The sequence below is a fragment of the Gracilinanus agilis genome, chromosome 3, assembly GCF_016433145.1.
Source record: "Gracilinanus agilis isolate LMUSP501 chromosome 3, AgileGrace, whole genome shotgun sequence".
Taxonomy (NCBI): domain Eukaryota; kingdom Metazoa; phylum Chordata; class Mammalia; order Didelphimorphia; family Didelphidae; genus Gracilinanus; species Gracilinanus agilis.
In genome coordinates, this window is record NC_058132.1 from 524971657 (window position 1) to 524990165 (window position 18509).

The 18509-nt window shown below is 37.3% G+C and overlaps 1 protein-coding gene across 1 annotated transcript in view; it reads right to left on the minus strand.

Moving 5' to 3' along the window:
* CLYBL (citramalyl-CoA lyase) overlaps positions 1-18509 on the minus strand; it is a 389452-nt gene that overhangs the window by 281315 nt on the left and 89628 nt on the right. The gene's annotated exons all lie outside the window — the stretch shown is intronic.

The following is an 18509-nucleotide window of genomic DNA, read 5'->3' on the forward strand; positions in this document are numbered from 1 at the left end:
TATTCAGTTTCCTTCAAGATTCAGTTGAAACATCAGAAGGACTTTCCTGGTCCCTTTCCCTCTAACCTAAACCCTCTAAGGCTTTCTTCCATATTCTCAGTATTCCAGGGTCTTTTATCAAGCCAAGTATTCTAACTGGGAGCTCTACCCTCTTTGCAAGAATTGGCTGCCATAACATTACCAAAACATTTTTTCTCTCTTTATCCAAAAGTCTGTTCACAATTGGTAGGGTATTGCTAAGAACCTGACCATAAAAAATCTGGAGAGTTAATGGTAATTGAGGCACCTAGACTATAAATGGACATTTTAGGTCTCAAATAAAAATTTATTCAAAAAAAATCTATTTACCTATGAAAGTACATATTGTCTCCTTCATTAGTTCAACTGAGGGCAGGGACTTTTTTTTTCTTTGAATACTATTAAGTATTTACAGATCCTGGCATATGGTAGGTAAACAATTAATAAATGCTTGTTGACTTGCCAAAAGTTATACAAGTATCAGTAGGAAGGCTAGGATTTGAAATCAGTTCCGCTGATACCAAACCAACAATACTCTTTCCACCTCACCATCCTGCTATCATTTTGAAATGATTGTAAATCAATGGAATGCCCCCAAATTGTTCTACCATAGTAGATAGATGTTCCCAAATCTTTTTCATTCTATTTTAACTTTTCACTTAAAGGAACACTTTTACATACTTTCCCCTCTTCGTCACTTTAGATTGAACACTGTAAGAACACCTAAGCAGGATATTTTAAAACAAAGATGACCTAAAAATTCTAGTGGCTCAGAATTTTAGAAGTTCTGAGAAGGGCTCAGTCAGAAAATAAGAAGAGCACAAGAGATAAAAATGTGAAATAAGGGCAGCTGGGTAGCTCAGTGGATTGAGAGTCAGACCTAGAGATGGTATGTCCTAGGTTCAAATCCAGCCTCAGACACTTCCCAGCTGTGTCACCCTGGGCAAGTCACTTGACCCCCATTGCCCACCCTTACCACTCTTTCACCTAGAAGCCAATACACAGAAGTTAAGGGTTTAAAAATGCAAAAATAAATAAATAAATAATGAATAAATGTGAAATAATACCATTTGGAGTTGGAGAGTATTTTGGAGATCATCTCGTCCAATTAGTGGCTCCTGTTCTCCTGACTTTTAGTCTTACCTTTCTCTACCTCAACACTTTAAAGTTTATCTTCCTGTCTCTTAAAGCACTGAAATTTATCAATATTCTCCCAGTGGATGAGTTTGTTCCTAACTTCAGAAGCAAAATTAACCCATGTACTCAATAAACTGATAAGAAAGTTTGGTTTTAATTAACCGCTCATTAATATGCAAGCGTAAGTCCTGAAAGGCAATCCCCAGTTGGACTGATTATCAGAAAAGGTAATGATGTCCAGTACATGTAGGCAAGAGCACAACTCTTAAAATGTGTTTAATTACAGGGAGCTCCTCACAGCATGAAACTGGGGCATGTATGTCTCCAAAAAGCAATTTTCAATTTAAAATGTGCTCTTCAACTAATTACATAGCCAAATGGGACAGCATTTTGCACAAGGTGACAACAAAAAGCCCACACACTGTAACACAGGTAAGGTATATTGGAAATGAAACGGAGGGCAAACTCGAATGTGAGAAAGAGCCATTTATAACTGTGCTGCTGACGGCTAGATGGATGCATGAATGGTGAATGACATATTGCCCTCTCACTTCGTGGCTGAAACATGGAAACATTACAGCCATCTGTTGTCTTTGCAGAGATCCCCAACTCATATCAGTGGAAGAAAAATTAATGGTTTGGTTGCAGCTGGAGCACACACATGCTTCTAACTGATGTGAAGTCTTGGACAGCGCCAAGACTTTTGGTTCAAGGCCTCTGTGGCGACTATTTTCTCCAACCACTCCACCAAATTTTCTAGGTTATTCCGAGGAGTGGGGCGGGAATGTACGCCAGGGGTTATGGCGAGTAGCAAATGAACTAAAAGCTACAGGGACAATCGAAATGTTCCACGGATGAAGGAAGGAGTTGAAAATATAATTTGGTGAAGGTTTTCGAGCCATCCATAAAACTGGCTCCGATTCCTTCCATTTACAGTTTATTGCATTAACAATTCTTTTGTGCAGGCTGCTGCTGCTGCTGGGAACCTATTGTAAATTTGGGCAATTAGGACTTTTGTTCCATCTGTCCCTCCCCCTTTTCAATACAGTAACATCAAAGGTGGCCAATTCGGGGTAGGCTGGCTCTGTCTCTGAAATCCAACCTAAAATACATGTTAGAAATCACCATGGCACTGTGTGTAAAGGATAGTAGGGGCTATAATCATAAAGATGCAGCTTCAGGCTTGTGCAGTTCTTAAAATAATCTTTCTTAAACCTCCCACACAATACTCACGAGTCAAAGCATGGCCATGTACTTTAGTGTAGGCTGGCTTCGTTTCCAAATCCACACTAAAATAGATGTTAGAAATCATTACTGAACCATGTCAAGCAGAGCGTGAGACACAAAGATGCTGCTGCCGCGGCTGCCTCAGGTTTCTATGGTTCTTAAAATAATCTCTCTTAAAGCTTCCTGCATAAATCAAAGCACGGTCATGGGACGGCTGCAGGATGTAATGAGGTGGACTAAGGAACCCCAAAGCTGCTAGTTAGCTCTCGCTCGGAGGACGGGGAGGGTCGGCTGCCTGGCTGATGGACTGCGTTCCTCCCGTGACTGACATGGCATGTCACTCGCCACCATCAAAGGGAAGGATGTCTCTGCCCCACGTTTCTTGTGCAGGTTCCGTGATGCAGTGGGCAGGGAGAAGCCGCCATCACGCTCCCCTTGCTCGTACTGGGCATTCATTCTAAGGCTCTCAGAGGTTCTCCTCTGGAAAGGTGAAGGCTCAAAGCAGGCGGAGGCCTGGCTGACCTTAGAAAATAGGGCATTGGTGCCTCCTGGCTGTGGGGAGTGGACATTTAGAGTCTGCCCTCACCAGAGCTATTTATTCTCTTTGGGGATACGGTGCACAGAATCGATGTGAAGCAGTGGCACATAAAAGACGTAGACTGGACCTAGGGAGCTGAACTGTGACATAACTTCTTGGGAAGGCCTGGGTCCGGGTCCTCTTCTTTCACCGTGAATATACACTGAACGTCTACAACAGCACAGACGACGGAAAAAAATAACAATAAGTCACATTGATACAGCACATCAGGGTTTGTGAAGCACTTTCCTCACCACGACCCAGACATTGGCAGTTTGAATATTATTAAAACCCCTTTTTTATGAATTACAAAGAGAAAGGGAAGTAGGATGAGAGCAGGTGCTCCAAAGTAGGCTTCCCAACTCCGGGGAGAGGCCTCTCATCCCTCAGTAAAAGGGAGGTGACAAAATGGCACACGGAACAAAATACTCATGGGCTCTGGTAATAAATATAAAGCAGACAGGCAGCAGCACAGGCACAACTGAACAGGGACAGTCAGCTTCAAATAGACAAAGGTCACCGCTATTTACTACTTGGGTGACCCTCGGCAAAATGCTTAACCTCCCCTGGCCTCAGTTTCCACATCCCTAAAATGAGGAGGTTGGAAGCCCGGTATAGTGGAATCAGAGACCTGGGTTTGAATTCTGTTTCTGCTCTTTTATTATCTGTGGACGAGTCATTTAACCTCAGAGAGGAATCTGACTAGATGATTGGTATTGCCTTCCCAATTCTAAATTCTACAATTCTCTGAAACTTTTCCATCAAACTTATTTCTGATACGAAGTTTAATGGGTGTGAGTGTTCAACTAACCTCCAGATTTGAATTAGCACAATAACATGAAAGAATCCAATCAAGGATTTCAGCCTCTCTGCCTAGGATAAATCAGGTGTTCATTATGAAAGTGACCAGCTCTAAATCTAAGATATTATTACAATTTCACACTGACAGATTCCCCACCTGTGCATCTGTGGAGCAATATCTTCAGAAGAGACCGCCATGTTGGAAATCCTGGAGGAGAGGGTAATACTGGGTTACTAAACTGGAGGCAGTTATCCAAGAGTTAATTAGGAGAGACACTAAGCCTGGAATGTGCCTGTTAACCCATGCCTTTCTGCATTGCTGGTCTATACTACCCTGCTGCCTCTAACCAAAACAAAACGCTCTTGGTTTCAGCTTGGGAGAAAAGCTTTTGTTGGGGTGGGAGGTTGACAGCTATTTGTGATGAGGGCTTTTTTTTTTTTTTTTTTGGTTCATTTGTTTGTTATTCAAATAACTTTTTCCCCCTGTGGAAATTCAAAGGGAAAAATGTCAGAAGTACATGATTAATTATTTTTTTTTAAACAGGCAGGATCCACTCTATTGAAGTGAAAAATATGTATTTAAAAGACTCGGTTCATTATAAATGGGAGATTTTTACAAGTCTGTTATTATTAGTTTTTTAAATTGTGTGCTTACAATTCAGATATATTATAAACAGCTCTACATAAATATCAACACAATATAGTGTGCAGCTGTTAGGTAGCATTCTCGAATCATTATAATAAACAGAACTGGGACACTAATGATTCCATCAATCGGTAATGAAGGTTCCATCCAGTTCTGCCTTGTCCTCCAAGCTGTGCAGAATTAAACTGCTTCTTAAATTACTTATAAAGTCATAAAATACAGGAGGGGTAGACAATCAAGAAAAGGGAGCCTTGAGAATTTTTTTAAAAATCTATGCAGAATAAACAAATTCTTTTATGGCTCCTCTTAAGCAGCTCCTAAAGGAAAAAGAGGAGAAACAGACAACACTCCATGTAAATAAATAGCAGAGAATTGCACATGTTTATCCAACTGGAAAGGTAGGAAAGAACTCAGTTGTTGCCACCAGGCGTGATCAGCTTTATTTGATTTAACAATTGCCAGGATAAAAAAAAGATGACACCCAAGGGCCTTCAGCCAGTTAAGCCAGGTGACAAAATTAAGTGAGTGCTTCCATTCCTCCCAGAATTGTGGGTGAAACCTTCCGTGGGAGGCAGCCCAAGAAGGGGGGGGGGGGGGAAAGGAACAGCCAGAAGAGATTAAAAAACAAAACAAAACAAAACAAAACAAAACAAAAAAAGCCTCAACCCTGCTTTTTGACATAACAATGTGAATAGCTTTCTAGATCACCTGCAAATTTCCTCCATTTGAAATGAAAGCTGGACTCAAATGAAGGTATAAGAGATGCTATCCATTCCAGTTCAGATTAGTTAATTAATTAATCAGAATGAAATGAATGCCACACTCATGGTCACATCTTCTAGGCTCAAGTTTTGACTCTTTTGTTTACATTTCAATCCAAAAAGAAACTCTTCAGGATGTGGTTTTAAGGACCACATTTCAGCTTAAGAAAATTCAAGTGAGTATTGGATCAAATTTCATTTCTTTAAAAAACAATTTGAAAAATCCTGAACTGTTCTTTCCTCCAAAATTGCTTTTAATGCCTCTGAAGCTCTTATTTCAGATTTGTGTTCCCTTCCCCCCATCCCCAGTACCTAGTATTGAGTCACACACACATAGTAGGTATTTTATAAGTGTTTATTACATTGATTTTTCTCTCTTTATTTTTATTTCTAAATGGAAACCTCCAGGTTAGATGGTTTGAAACCACCACACAATGAGTCATAGCAGATATCCCTCACTTATTTACATATCTGCTATTAAAAAAGTATATAGAATTACTGTGTCTTCCATTTCAATTACATATAGTAAAACAATCAAACCAGGGTTTTTGTAGAGCACATCCTCATTTACAGATCCAGTTGTGTAGCTTAGAACAATGCCCCTCCCTTGCTGTGAATATTTATGTAATTTAACAGAAGTAATGAGTTTTCTTTTTCCCATAACTTCTATCTCTAAGTATTTTTCCTACTACATAACTTTAGCTTCATATTGTTTACAGGGAAGATGATATTGCCAGATTGTCTTCTCTGAACTGTCAGTAATTACCAGGATCAAACTCTAAGCTTTTGGTGAAGAGTATTCATGGGATCACAGTCTGTTAGAGTTATAAGGGTTTTTAGGGATTAAATAGTCCAATCCTCCATTCTATCACAGTGGAAAAGTATGTTGAATGTGGAGCCAGAGAACCCAAGTTCTCTGCTACTTACTAACTGTGTGTCCTTAGGCAAGCCACTTGAGTTCTCTGAACCTCAGTTTCCTCATTTGTAAATGTAGCTAGCATGTCTATAAAAACTGAGGTCTACTGTTCTTTCTTTCTCCTGATTTTCTCTTTCCTTAAAACAAAAAAATAAAAAAAGACAAACTTAGCCAGCCAAATCTTTTTTTAGAGTAACTGGGACACAAATCCTAAAGAAATACACAAGAAACTTCTTGCCGATATGGTACTTTTCCATTCTTTCTTGGTATATGTTGATCTAGACAATGATGTTGAGTATGAGAGAATCATTTTTGAACTGAAGGACTCTAGGCATTAGCTTCTCAAGGAAATATCTTTTATATGCATGGAAAAAATATGTATATATGGAATATGTAGGATCATAGCTTTAGAGATGGAAGAGTCCTTAAAGATTATGTGGTCTACTCCCCTTTGAAGTTGGGCTAGAGAATAAGTTGCGTAAGGTAGTACTAGCAGGGCCAGGGTTTGATCCGGGTGTTCTGAAAATCCAAAATTCTTGTCACCACGGTACTCTCTTAAGTGCATAAGAACTTAAGTCTCAGAAACAGAACTTGAGTACGTTCCAGAGTGGGCCATTCAAGTCCAACACTACAACCAGAGAACATTTTCTAAGGATTCTAAGGGGAAATGGAGCTCAGAAAACCTTGTGTGAATGGGCAGATCCTAGAATCCAGGCCTCACCTCTGCCTCAGTCCCAAAGGTACATCTGTACAACTGGTTTTTGCCAGCATGAATAATGGTGGTGTGTAATTTCAGCAAAGCAAATTATCTGCCAAGTATTACAGCCAGAAATTTGAAATTATGTAATTTGCCACTGAAATTTATGAAATGGGGAAAGAGGGTGCATTTTCCTTAATAACTCTACTGTCCAAATAAAATATCAAAATTCTCATGAACTGTTTTTCATTTCAACTCCATATAATTTAGAGAATGGATCAGATATCTGGCCCATATCAGCTCCTCTCTTGCTCTTAATATTACCACTTCCCAATGCCTACTTCATTATTATTCTCATAGTAAAGCTAAGTTAGAGCACTAAAAGAAAAAAAAAGATTTATAAAATGAAAACTAACTATAGAACCCCAGCATTACTGTAAATAGGCAATTTCATGTAAGAATCATTTTCACATAAAAATCATATTGAGAACCATTTCAACTGTTATCAGTATTCTGGCCATAGTACCACAAGAGGCCAATGAATATGAAGCATCTCTAACGACCGTTCCCCAAACTACACAAAATCACAGATTGTGATATTTTGTGGCTGATATTTTAATTTTTAAAAGCTTAGTTTACAAATATATAACCAATATTTTTCTCACTTTTAATCACTCCCCCACTGTTTTAACATAAGAGCTAAAATAACCTAAAACAGCCCCCTAAAAACACACACAGCAAGTCTGTTACTCAGATCTGGAAGGAAATTGATGAAGAAATGAATTTTTTAAATAACATGATGCAAGAGTAGCAAAAATATGTGTGGTTTCTCATTTTCTGTTTCTAATAATTTTCTTTCCCTGGGAAAATTTACTTTAAAGCAACTCTAAATGAAAATGCATATAATTAAGGGAAAGACCATTGCTTCAAACAGATTGACTGTCTTTAACAAGTTTCTCTCTTTCTAGCTACTCAGATATGCTATATTTCCTAATTATCACCTTTTAAGGGCCATCTGGGCCCCATTCCTCACCATCAGGGGGCAATTCCATTTGCATTGTTCCTAGGCTTAGTCATGATCAAGTAGTCTGGTGGTAAAAGTTCATTAGAAATTAGAACAGAAGCATTAAAACCTAACACAGTAAACCAAGTATCAGATACTTGGTTACCCACAGGAGAGCTGATAAGTGCTTAATACATATTCTCACACAACTCTTCCATGAACATTTTATCAAACTGCTTAAAAAAAAAAAAAACATTCAGCCTGGTCCCTGACCTGGTACATAATGAAAATCTGATTGAGTCTCTACATACTTCAAAATATTTCTCAATTATGGAAACATAACTATAATCCCTTATGTCTTCTGGTTCAAAAAGTCCATTAAAAACCCTTTAATGATTCCCTCATTTATTCCACTATTCACAGGCAGGGTACTTCTTCCTTCCTGTAGAGCACACCCAAGATTTCTCCTAATTGTGTTTTTCGGTGATCCCAGGCACAGGAAAAGTCTGCCTAACCCACATATGCGCATACCAATACTGATTAAGCATAGGGCCCAAGGACCATTTCCTATTGTCTTCATCCACACAACATTTATCTGCAAGCCTTTACAAATGGGCTTTGGGGGCCAGGAAGTGCTTGGATACAGAAGATAGCCCTTCAATGGGAGGGCTTTGGAAGGTAGAGCTGACTAATTCAGCTCAGGCTGGGACGGAGATGCTGATTCCCATTTAGCAACTGATTAGAAAAGCCGATGACATGGGCATTCCTGGACACGGGGACCCCTCTTTTATGTGCTTGCACCTTCTGGCTTTGGCTTGCAATGACCATCTTAAACTGAGCAGCCAGTCCACTCGGATCTTGAAAGAGTGCTCCAAGCTGGGACTCCTGGCCCCTTTGGGCCACACCTTAGTCTTGCAAATGAGGGCAGCTGCAATCTGTCCTAATCTAGGCTAGGCAGGTGTGGCCCTCAGGCTCTTTGTAAGTGACCAATGGAGCTCTCAGCCATGAGGTGAAATTAAAATGTCACTGCTATAAAAACTATTTCATGGCTCTTTTTTGTAAAAAAAAAAAAAAAAAAAAAAAAAAAAAAAAAAAAGAATTGTGGTTTATTTCCTTCTTTTTGTACCCGGGAATTATCTCACCAGAAATTCACTAACTCAGGTAATGGTCAAAGCTGCTGGCTTTAATTGGGAGTAAAGCTTTTGAAAGCAGTCACATAGCTCACCGGAGTTCACTGACAGCTTCCATATAGTAGTGGGGAGGAAAAAAAAAAAAAACAACTGGGTGTGAAGAGAGGAAAAGGGAAGAGGCCTGTCAAATTCATAAAACTTCAATGAAGAATGTGTTTGGATTCAGGAATGGTTATCAAGTGGCCAGAGATTAATTTTTTTTAAAAATTTTATTTCTAAGGCTAAAGGCTTTTTATTAAGGCTAAAAAAGGTAGCCTTAGTCAAATAATGTTTTGGGGTTCTTCTTGTTGTTGCTAAATGAATAATAAAGAATAGTGAATCCATTTACTTCATTTTCTGCATACATCTGGGATAGTAAGCTGGTAAAAATTGTGTTTTATGAGCTGGTAAACTTTATGTTTATGTAATTTGTAAACCTAGTAAAGACTTAGGAGTTCTCTTTCTAGCTCAGGAAGTCAATGACATTGGTTGTATCTCTGCTTCTTCACCTACAAAAAAAGAAAAGATTTGCTTTCCTTTTTTAAAATCTTCAATCAATCAGAAATAATTTATTAAGCATCTGGTAAATGGAATTTTGTATATTTTGAGCAAGAAAATCTTTAAAATGCTATGAAAATCTTGGGGAGTTCGGTGTGGAAAAGAAAAAGTAGCTCATGGCTGACTCCTTTGGAGAGTGGTTTCTATCCTTTTTTGTGTCATGGATCCCTTTGGCAGTCTTGTAAAAACTCTAGATCCCTCTTCGGAATTTTGTTTTCAAATGCATAAAATAAATGACATGTGACTACAAAGGAAAATAAAGGTAAGTGAAAATAAAGATGTGATTTTGTTTACTCCTCAAAGCTCACAGATCCTCTGAAACCCTTCCATGGATCCCTTAGGGGGATTCATTGGCCCCCAGTGAAGACCTCCTGCTCTGAGATGACAGTAAAAATAGCAGTGAGATACAAAAAGAATCAGCAGTATTTCATGCCAACATCGCAATCAATTTATCTAACAACATGCCTTGCAAGCCCTATGCTACAAAGCTGGAGATACAAAGACAAAAGAGGAATAGTTTCTACTCTTGAAGAGTTTAGAATACAGCATGGAGAGACAACATGTACACATATAGGCATACACAAAAGAGATACAGGGTAATTTTGAGAGGAGAAACTGGCACCTGAGGGGTGGGAGGGGAGCAAAATCAGAAAAGGCTTCATGGGCTGACAGATTGCTGACTATAGAGAATCAAATACCATGCTATGTCTGGGGCCAGTCCAATTCCAGGCTAGAATGTCCTGAACTATATTGGTGGGATGAAAAGTCCAACCTCTAAAAATTCCATGGAGAATGGGTTGGTTCAGAATTTAAAGGAACTCTGTTTTTTTAATTCCCTGGACCATTCTTCCTTACTCCTCTCATCATAAATCAAAATGTTGGGGGGGGGGGGGTTGAGGTGAACCCCTGGGTTTGGGACATGAATGCAAGACTCCAAAATTTAGCTTAAAGATAAAAAGAGAAATTTATGAATTTGGTAGTAACATTGAAGGCTGGGGAGACAAATGCAACAAAATGACCTGAACTGAATCCCAGAATATCAGAATTGGAAAGGTCCTAGATGGCCTTCTCATCCAACCAGTATTCCAAAAACAAACCCCACTACAACACATCCAAACAGTGGTTATCTAGCCCTTGCTTATTCTGATAAGGAGGTTTTCTCCTTACCATTCTGATGACAAGAAGATCCAGGCCAGATTCAACCTCTCAGGAACTTGTCATCACTGCTAATAAGACCTTCTCCTAAAGCATTCCTAATCACATGTAATTAGCTGGTTTGCACTCAAACTCAGCCTGATGCTGTGGCTTTTTGAATGGCAGGCAATTTGGGAAATACTTGTAGCAGGACCTTGGGGGAAGTACTCTGCAAGTTACTGCATTTCCTTCTTGCTATGTGTCAGCTAGCTCCACACAACAGTAGTTATTGGGGTAGAGAGATGTTCACCTCTTTAATTCAAGGCAGGTCATATCAATTTCCCTTAATTCACCAGGTACTGACAGAATTCCTACTCCGTGCTAGGCACTACTCTAGTCTTTGTTCAGGATTTTCTTTTTTAATGAGTGAAACATTAGTCTTAGAGAATTCATAGTCTGGTAGAAGAAATAAGATAAGTATATAAATAATCTAATACAAAACAACATATAAGTACCATAAAGGAGGTAGGAACACAAGAATTTGAGATTAAGTAGGAAAGATGAATAACATATTGTAATCCTAGAATAGCTGGGGAGAAGCCAGTCACTTCTCCTTTTTCTCAGGGTGCCTTATTCCTTTCTTATTACCAAAAGAGAACACATTTCCCAACAGAAACACTATTACAAGTGGTAACATTACCAGGTTATCTTCTTTGTTATTTAGTCCACAATGTAGCTAATACATGGGAGACAGAAAAATAGTAAAAGAGATGTGGGAAAGGAAAAAAATAGAAAGGAAATTACAGTAGTGGGTCTAAAACTAAATCTTAACTATATTATAGGCAATATACAGTTTTGTGGGTCATATAGAAAGAGAAACACCATTTATAACATTTTTCCCCAATAAAATGCTCTTTAGGTTTAAAACAGTGAACTTTTAGACAGGGAAAGATCTCATACATACAAAAATATTTACAGCAGCACTTTTTATGGTAGCAAAAAATGGAAAATAAAGAGGGTGATCATAGATTGGAGAATTACTAACTTGTGGCATGTGAACATGACTGAATATTATTGGACTATATATAACAAATGACAAATAGAATGAATAGGAGAAACTTGGGAAGACTTGTATGACCTGATGCAGGGCAAAATAAGAAGATCCAAAAGAATATACACAGTGACTACAATAATGCAACAGAAAGAAACACCGAAGGACTTCAGAACTCAAAACCCGTTCAATGCTCAACTGTGACTTTAGAGGACTGATGGTGAAGCATGCTTCCTGGCTCTCATCAGAAAAATGGGTAGTTAATTATAGGTGTGAAATGAGACACATTTCTAGATGTAGTCAATGTGTTGATTTGTTTTCCTTCACTGTATTTATTTGTTAGAATCTATATGAGGAGAGGAGTATCCTATTTTCTATTCTATATTCTATATAAGGAGAGGGGTATTCATTAGAAAGTCACAACAATATTTTTAAGTTTCAAAACATTCCAAAAAATGAAAAATGAACTTTTTAAACCCAATTTATCTGTGAAATACATATAGTATGGAAAATGTATCTACAGTATAGAAAGTTACTTTCTCTGCTGCTTCTACCTGTTATATGTGAAGTAATATAGCAATAAAACTGTTAAAATGCACTTTTTGACTCAGGAAAATAATAACTCACATGCAGTTAGTGCTTTATAGCTTACAAAGCACTTTCCTTACAGTCAACCCTATAGAGTAGGTAGTTCTCATCTGATCTATGATTTCACTGCTCTAAGGAACTACTCATAACTTGGTAACTCCAAGCACTTGTAAAGATTGGTAACTTGTCTGTGGCATATTTCTTGGACTTCCTCATGCCATTTGGCTAGTATTTATCAGAAACAAGATCTGAATCCAAGTTTTCTTGATTCTAAGACTGGACTTCTATCCACTATTCTACCCTACCTTGTGGAGGAAGCTAGAATCTTAAGGATTATAACTGTGACATTTCTAGTGTGAACCTGTCTAAAATTTTAGAATTCTTGGAAAGCTAATTATTCTTTAGGATTGGTAAAGAAAGAAACATTAAATTCAAAGTACTGAATGTAAAAAAAAAAAAAAAAGCCTATGGGGCAGCTATGTGACTCAATGGATTAAGAGTTAGGCCTACAGATGGGAAGTCTTGGGTTCAAATTTGGTTCCAGACACTTCCTATGTGACCCTGGGGAAGTCATTTAACCCCTACTGTTCTTCTGCCTTGGAACCAATACACAGTATTGATTCTAAAACAGGAAGTAAGGGTTTTAAAAAGGACTCTAAATAAAATTTGATGTGAAATCTAATGAGATAGACTATTCTAGGAACATGCTGATTAAACCAGATAGAGGACAAATGTAGATATAAAACAAATAGATTTAGCAAAGTTTCTATAGTAACTGATTGTTAATCATCATCATTAATAATAGTAAAAGCCAATACAACTGGGCTCATTACTTCAGTGTCCAGTGGGATACACGAAGAAGTAGAAATGACACTTAAGGCAAGGTAGTTAGAAGAGTGGTTGGACCTTACTAGGTACAAAAAAAAAGAAATTTAATATTGGAAGTGACACAATTTTAAAAGCATTCAGAAATCAAAAAAGTTTAAATATCTCAAACAGAGGAAGATTCCAGAAGAACTGAAAACATCATAGAAGGTATTCTTCTTCTCAAAATAAGATGGAAAAAAATTTTGCAACTAGTGAAGTAGGTATATACTTTCTTATTTCTAGAAGTTCTTTATGAAAATAATCTACCCAGGTATTCTTGATGAAAATATGAGAAGGAAATACTTCTTCATAGCCAGATGACTGACCAAGAGGCGTAGCAGATCCTGTTATGTCTATTACTGGTTGATAACTACCACTACAATAGACAACTGGTAGACTGCATTTATTGGGAAACTTAGAAGGGCAGCAGGGATCAGAGCTGAACAAGATGAGCTCACCCAAATGGGTTGAGATTTGCATCACAGGGAAGAATACTGACATAAATGAGATCACAGATCCATTCAAGCTGCTGAGATATGTTAAAAGATACTCACCAGTGTCATAAAAAGTCCTGTGTAAATCCAAATCAAAGAAGTATTCCCTATTTAGGGATAAGTTTTAGACCTATGACTTCTTCTCCTATAAGGTAAGGTTTGCTCCTAGGTGAATGATGTCCTGGTGACTGCAGAAAAGCACAGAAGCTATATAGCTTCAAATCACAAAATAGTAAAAATGTCCAAAGAATAAAAATAATGGTGACTTTAATATGGTGAACGGTTGGTGCATGTAGGCTACAGCAAGCTATTGATAATGATTTACATGTAAGAAAGTTCATACAGAATCATATCAAGGACATATGACCCAAAAAAGGAAGTGATCTGGTTGTAAAAAATGAGCAAGTGTTGTTCTGGTATCCCAAGCATATAAGGCAAAGAAAAAGGCATAGATGCTGGGTATATCCTGAATGGTGACTTTTGAAAGACTAAATATAAGAATTGCATAGAATAAGAAGGCATAAATGAATTATAGTCAGTATGTATAGAAGGGGATTCCAAAATGAATGATCTTAAAGATCTGTAAGTGTGAATGGGAGTACCAAAATCCCAAAACGGAGAGCAGAATGACACAGTAGAGCAGTTGAAAAAAATTTGTTCTTTATATTCTCTAACAAAAATCCATTTTCTTTCAAAATGCTTAAATCCATTTTTAAAACTAAGTACTCAAGAAAACTTTCTCATTTTAATAAAATAATTTTGATAATGATAACAATAACAAGATTTCTATCATTTATGTAATACTTTAAGACTTAAAAAATATTTTACAAATATTATCTCACAACAACCCTGGGAGATAAAGTGCTATTATCATTTTCATTTTATAGACAAGGAAACGGAGGTAGATAGAAATTAAATGACTTGAGTAGAGTCTTATAGCAAGGAAGGTCTGATGCCAGACTTGATCTTAGGACTTCCTGATGCTAAGTCCAACACTCTATGAACTCTACCAACTCAATTTTATACAACATATTGTTATACTCAAATCCTCTCTTTCCCTTGATTATTTTCAATGTACATGAAACAAGTTTACTTTTTTATGATAATGTTAATATATCTAAATAAGACTCATTAAATGGGTATATTCAAAAGAGTCTTAGATCAAAAAGTCAAAGACCCTGGATATGAGGTCTAACACAACTACTTAGCTAATTATCCACCTTTAAGAAAGTAACAGCATCTCTGGAATTCACTCAAAGGAAAAGACTAGATTATCTTAAAGACCATTTTCCACTTCTAAACCCCATGCTAATAATATTCCCTTATGTAGCTAAGTATATCCATATTAATAAGAAGAGCATTCTGTACTTTAAAAATGAGAAATATAGATTAAAACTGTGTAGAGTAACTCATAATATCATATAAAATAAATTGAGGGGGCAGCTGGTTGGCACAGTGGATAGAATGCCAAGCCCGGAGCCAGGAGGACTTGGGTTCAAATCTAGCCTCAGATGTGTCTGAGCCGTGTGATCCTGGGCAAGTCACTTAACCCTGTTTGCCTAAGCCTTGCCTTTCTGTCTTAGAGTTGTTACTACAATAGAAACTAAGGGGGCTTAAACAAAAATTGCAAAGCATTTAATAGCACCAGATTGTATTATTATTACTTTTACTTAATGGGTAGAAAAAAGATCCTTCCATATATCCTACATAATAAGTATGTTTCAAATGGACAATACTGAAGATCTATATACTCTTCCCTCTGGCTCTTCTCCCTAGTTAGGCTCAGGGATAGGATCTGCTATCGACTAAAGCTGAAAACTTCCACTGCACAGACTGATGACTACTGGGAAAGGGAGCAAGGAAAGATCAAGGGAAAAAGGTTCCTGGATAACAAAAAAAACTCAAAACATCAAGTTGCAATTGGTTGTTGGGGCTATAGGTGCTGAGCTGAGACACCAGGAACAAAAAGTGGCATGTAGATCAAAAATAGTAATCAGCTCTGGGATCAAATAGTTTGATGAGTAAGTGGAAAGAGGTAGTCTCGGGGTCAGGCTGAAAGGCCCAATACTGAGATAAAAGAGAAAATATGAGTTCCACACAAAGTTTACACAAATTATAGCAGTTAGTTGCTTTTTTTAAAAAATTGATATCTTTTGTTTTTATGAAAAAAATTCTATTTAAGTATTAAATTCTATTTCTATTTCTATATCAAATCTATTTTCTTCATTTTCTCTTTCTAGAGATTTATCCTTAAAAAAAGATTTTTTTTAAGGGGGAAAAACAATTTAGCAAAACTAAACTAAAACTTAAACCAAATCTGATTCTATATCCAATGTTTCCCAACCATAGTCTTCCATATCTTTCATGAAGGGAGAAGAAGGTGCTTTCTCAAAGTCCAAATTTCTTTAGGGTGAAGTATGATCATTATAATTTCATAGAATTGAGTTGCCTTTTTTTTCTCCTACTCTTTTCATCTACATTGTTGGAGTTACTAAAAGTATAATGTTTTCTCGGTTCTTCTTACTTTACTTTATATCGGCTCACATCTTCTAATGCTTCTCTATATTCATATGCAATGTTTCTTACAATGCTATAATATTCCGTCACATTTATGTACCACGATTTGTTTAGCCTTTCTTCAACTGTTGAACATTTACTTTGCTTGCACTTCTTTATAACTACAAAAAGACAACACTCCATTTCTTGTGGGCATTTATATCTTTTCCTATCCAGCTGCATTAGGCAAGCACAACCTTGAAGTCTTTTTTCAAGTATTTGAAGCTAGAGAAAAGTACTTCCTCATGGTGTTTAAGTTGCTTGTATTTCCATATTGGAAGTCAATTAAGAAATCCCAAATTTTGCATATCATTGCAGTGAAATTCAGCCATGAAATAGTAAAAAAAGATTTGTTTTATAATGAACATTTTTATTCTGGTATTGACTGATTCATTTTGAAATTAAAATAAATATTTTGAAGCATTTGTTTTTTTTTTCTTTATAACAAAAATAACTGCCAATCATGATGGCATATGCTATAGTCCCTACTATTAGAGAGGCTCAGGCTGATGGATAACTTGAGTTCAAGTAGGACTAAAAATCCAATCAGATATTCTTACTAAGTTACAAATAGGGGTCCTTAGGTGGCATAGGAGATAGAATACTGGGCCTGCGGTCAGGAGATTCATCTTCTTGAATTCGAATCTGGGTGACCCTGGGCAAGTCACAATCCTATCTGCCTCACTTTCCTCATTTATAAAATGAGCTGGAGAAGGAAACAGCAAACTACTTCAGTATCTTTGCCAAGAAAACCTTAAAAGGGGCCATAAAGACTCAGACACGAAGGAAACAACTGAATAACAGTTGAGTCACCAATATAGTGAGCCTCCCAGGAACAAGGGAGAAGGATGTCAACAGCTTGCTTATGGAGGGGCACACCAGCCCATGTGGAAAACAGAACAGGTCAAAGCTCCTGGGCCAGTCATTAAAGATATTAGACCAGGAGAGGTCACTGTATTTCTGCTTGAAGTCTAGGAAAGATAGGGAGAACCAGTCTAAAAAAAAAAACAAAACAAAGCAATAGACTTGAAAAGAACTGTTCAACAATTCTACTCCGTCTTGTGGCCCTTCCACTTTGGAATACATGTAGTATTTTCATTATTCCTTTTGTAACTCCCTCTAAACAGCTGAGTTTCCATAAAATTGTAAAATGCTAAACAAGTATACAGAGCCAGCTAGCAGGCACACCAGAAAGGCCTCCGTTAAAACTTCCTGTGCTATTACTTCCTAGCATTTTCACAAGAAGGAGCACATTTCCATGAGTTGTGTGCTATTTTAGCTCTAAGACTCCTATGGACTTTAATGGAAGTCCTACTGCTAAAACTCCATGCACCACTTTGAAAACTTAAGAGCAATTGCTCAGTCCTCCTAAGAGGGTCATAGAAATATTAAAAACCAGAATATTTTGCAAAGAACTCCAATTATGCCTGGAGGCTTATGTGAGATTTTATAAAATGATTGGTCACATATATAATGTACTCTAAAACTGTTTTATTTGCTTGGTTTCTTTCCTTTGTAAATGAGGGCCTTTATAAGATTCTGTATGAAAGGGACCATACAGTGAGATTTAGTTGTATTGACCATTAAACTCATGGATCAATCTAGTTGGTATAGTGAGCATCAGAAATAATTGAATCTGGGCATAAATTATTTGGTGATTTCTAATATCTTAGTGCTTGATTTAGATATATAGACAAACCAATGAATTTTGAATATGTCAGTCTATAATCAAAATATGTTGACTTCATGGATAACCATAGCTCCTCAGATTCAGTTTTGAGTGCCATTTATGTATCTGATGCTTGTGTCCATAATTCCAGAGGAAAAAATTAATTAGGGGTCATGCCAAGAACGAGAATTTTTACATAATCCATAGTAAGATATATTTTGTCTCCTTTTCAAATGATGGGAAAAAGTCACCTCAACACTTACTATGTCTATAAAATTATGATTAAACATGCTACTCGCCCCTCCTGACACAGAGGCAATGACTTTAAGAAGTAGAATAAGACATTCATTTTTAGACATGGTCCCATGGTGGTGATTTGTTTTGCTTAACTATGCATGTTTGTGACTAGGGTTTTGTTTTTATTTCTTTATTTCCAATGTGAATGGAAGGAAGGAAGGAAGGAAGGAAAGAAGGAAAGAAGGAAGGGAGGGAGGGAGGAAGGAAGGGAGGAAGGAAGGAAGGAAGGAAGGGAGGGAGGAAGGGAGGGAGGAAGGGAGGAAGGAAGGGAAGGAAGGAAAGAGAGAGGGAGGGAGGGGTAAAGAGAGGGAGGGAGGAAGAAAGGGAGGAAGAGGGAAGAAAG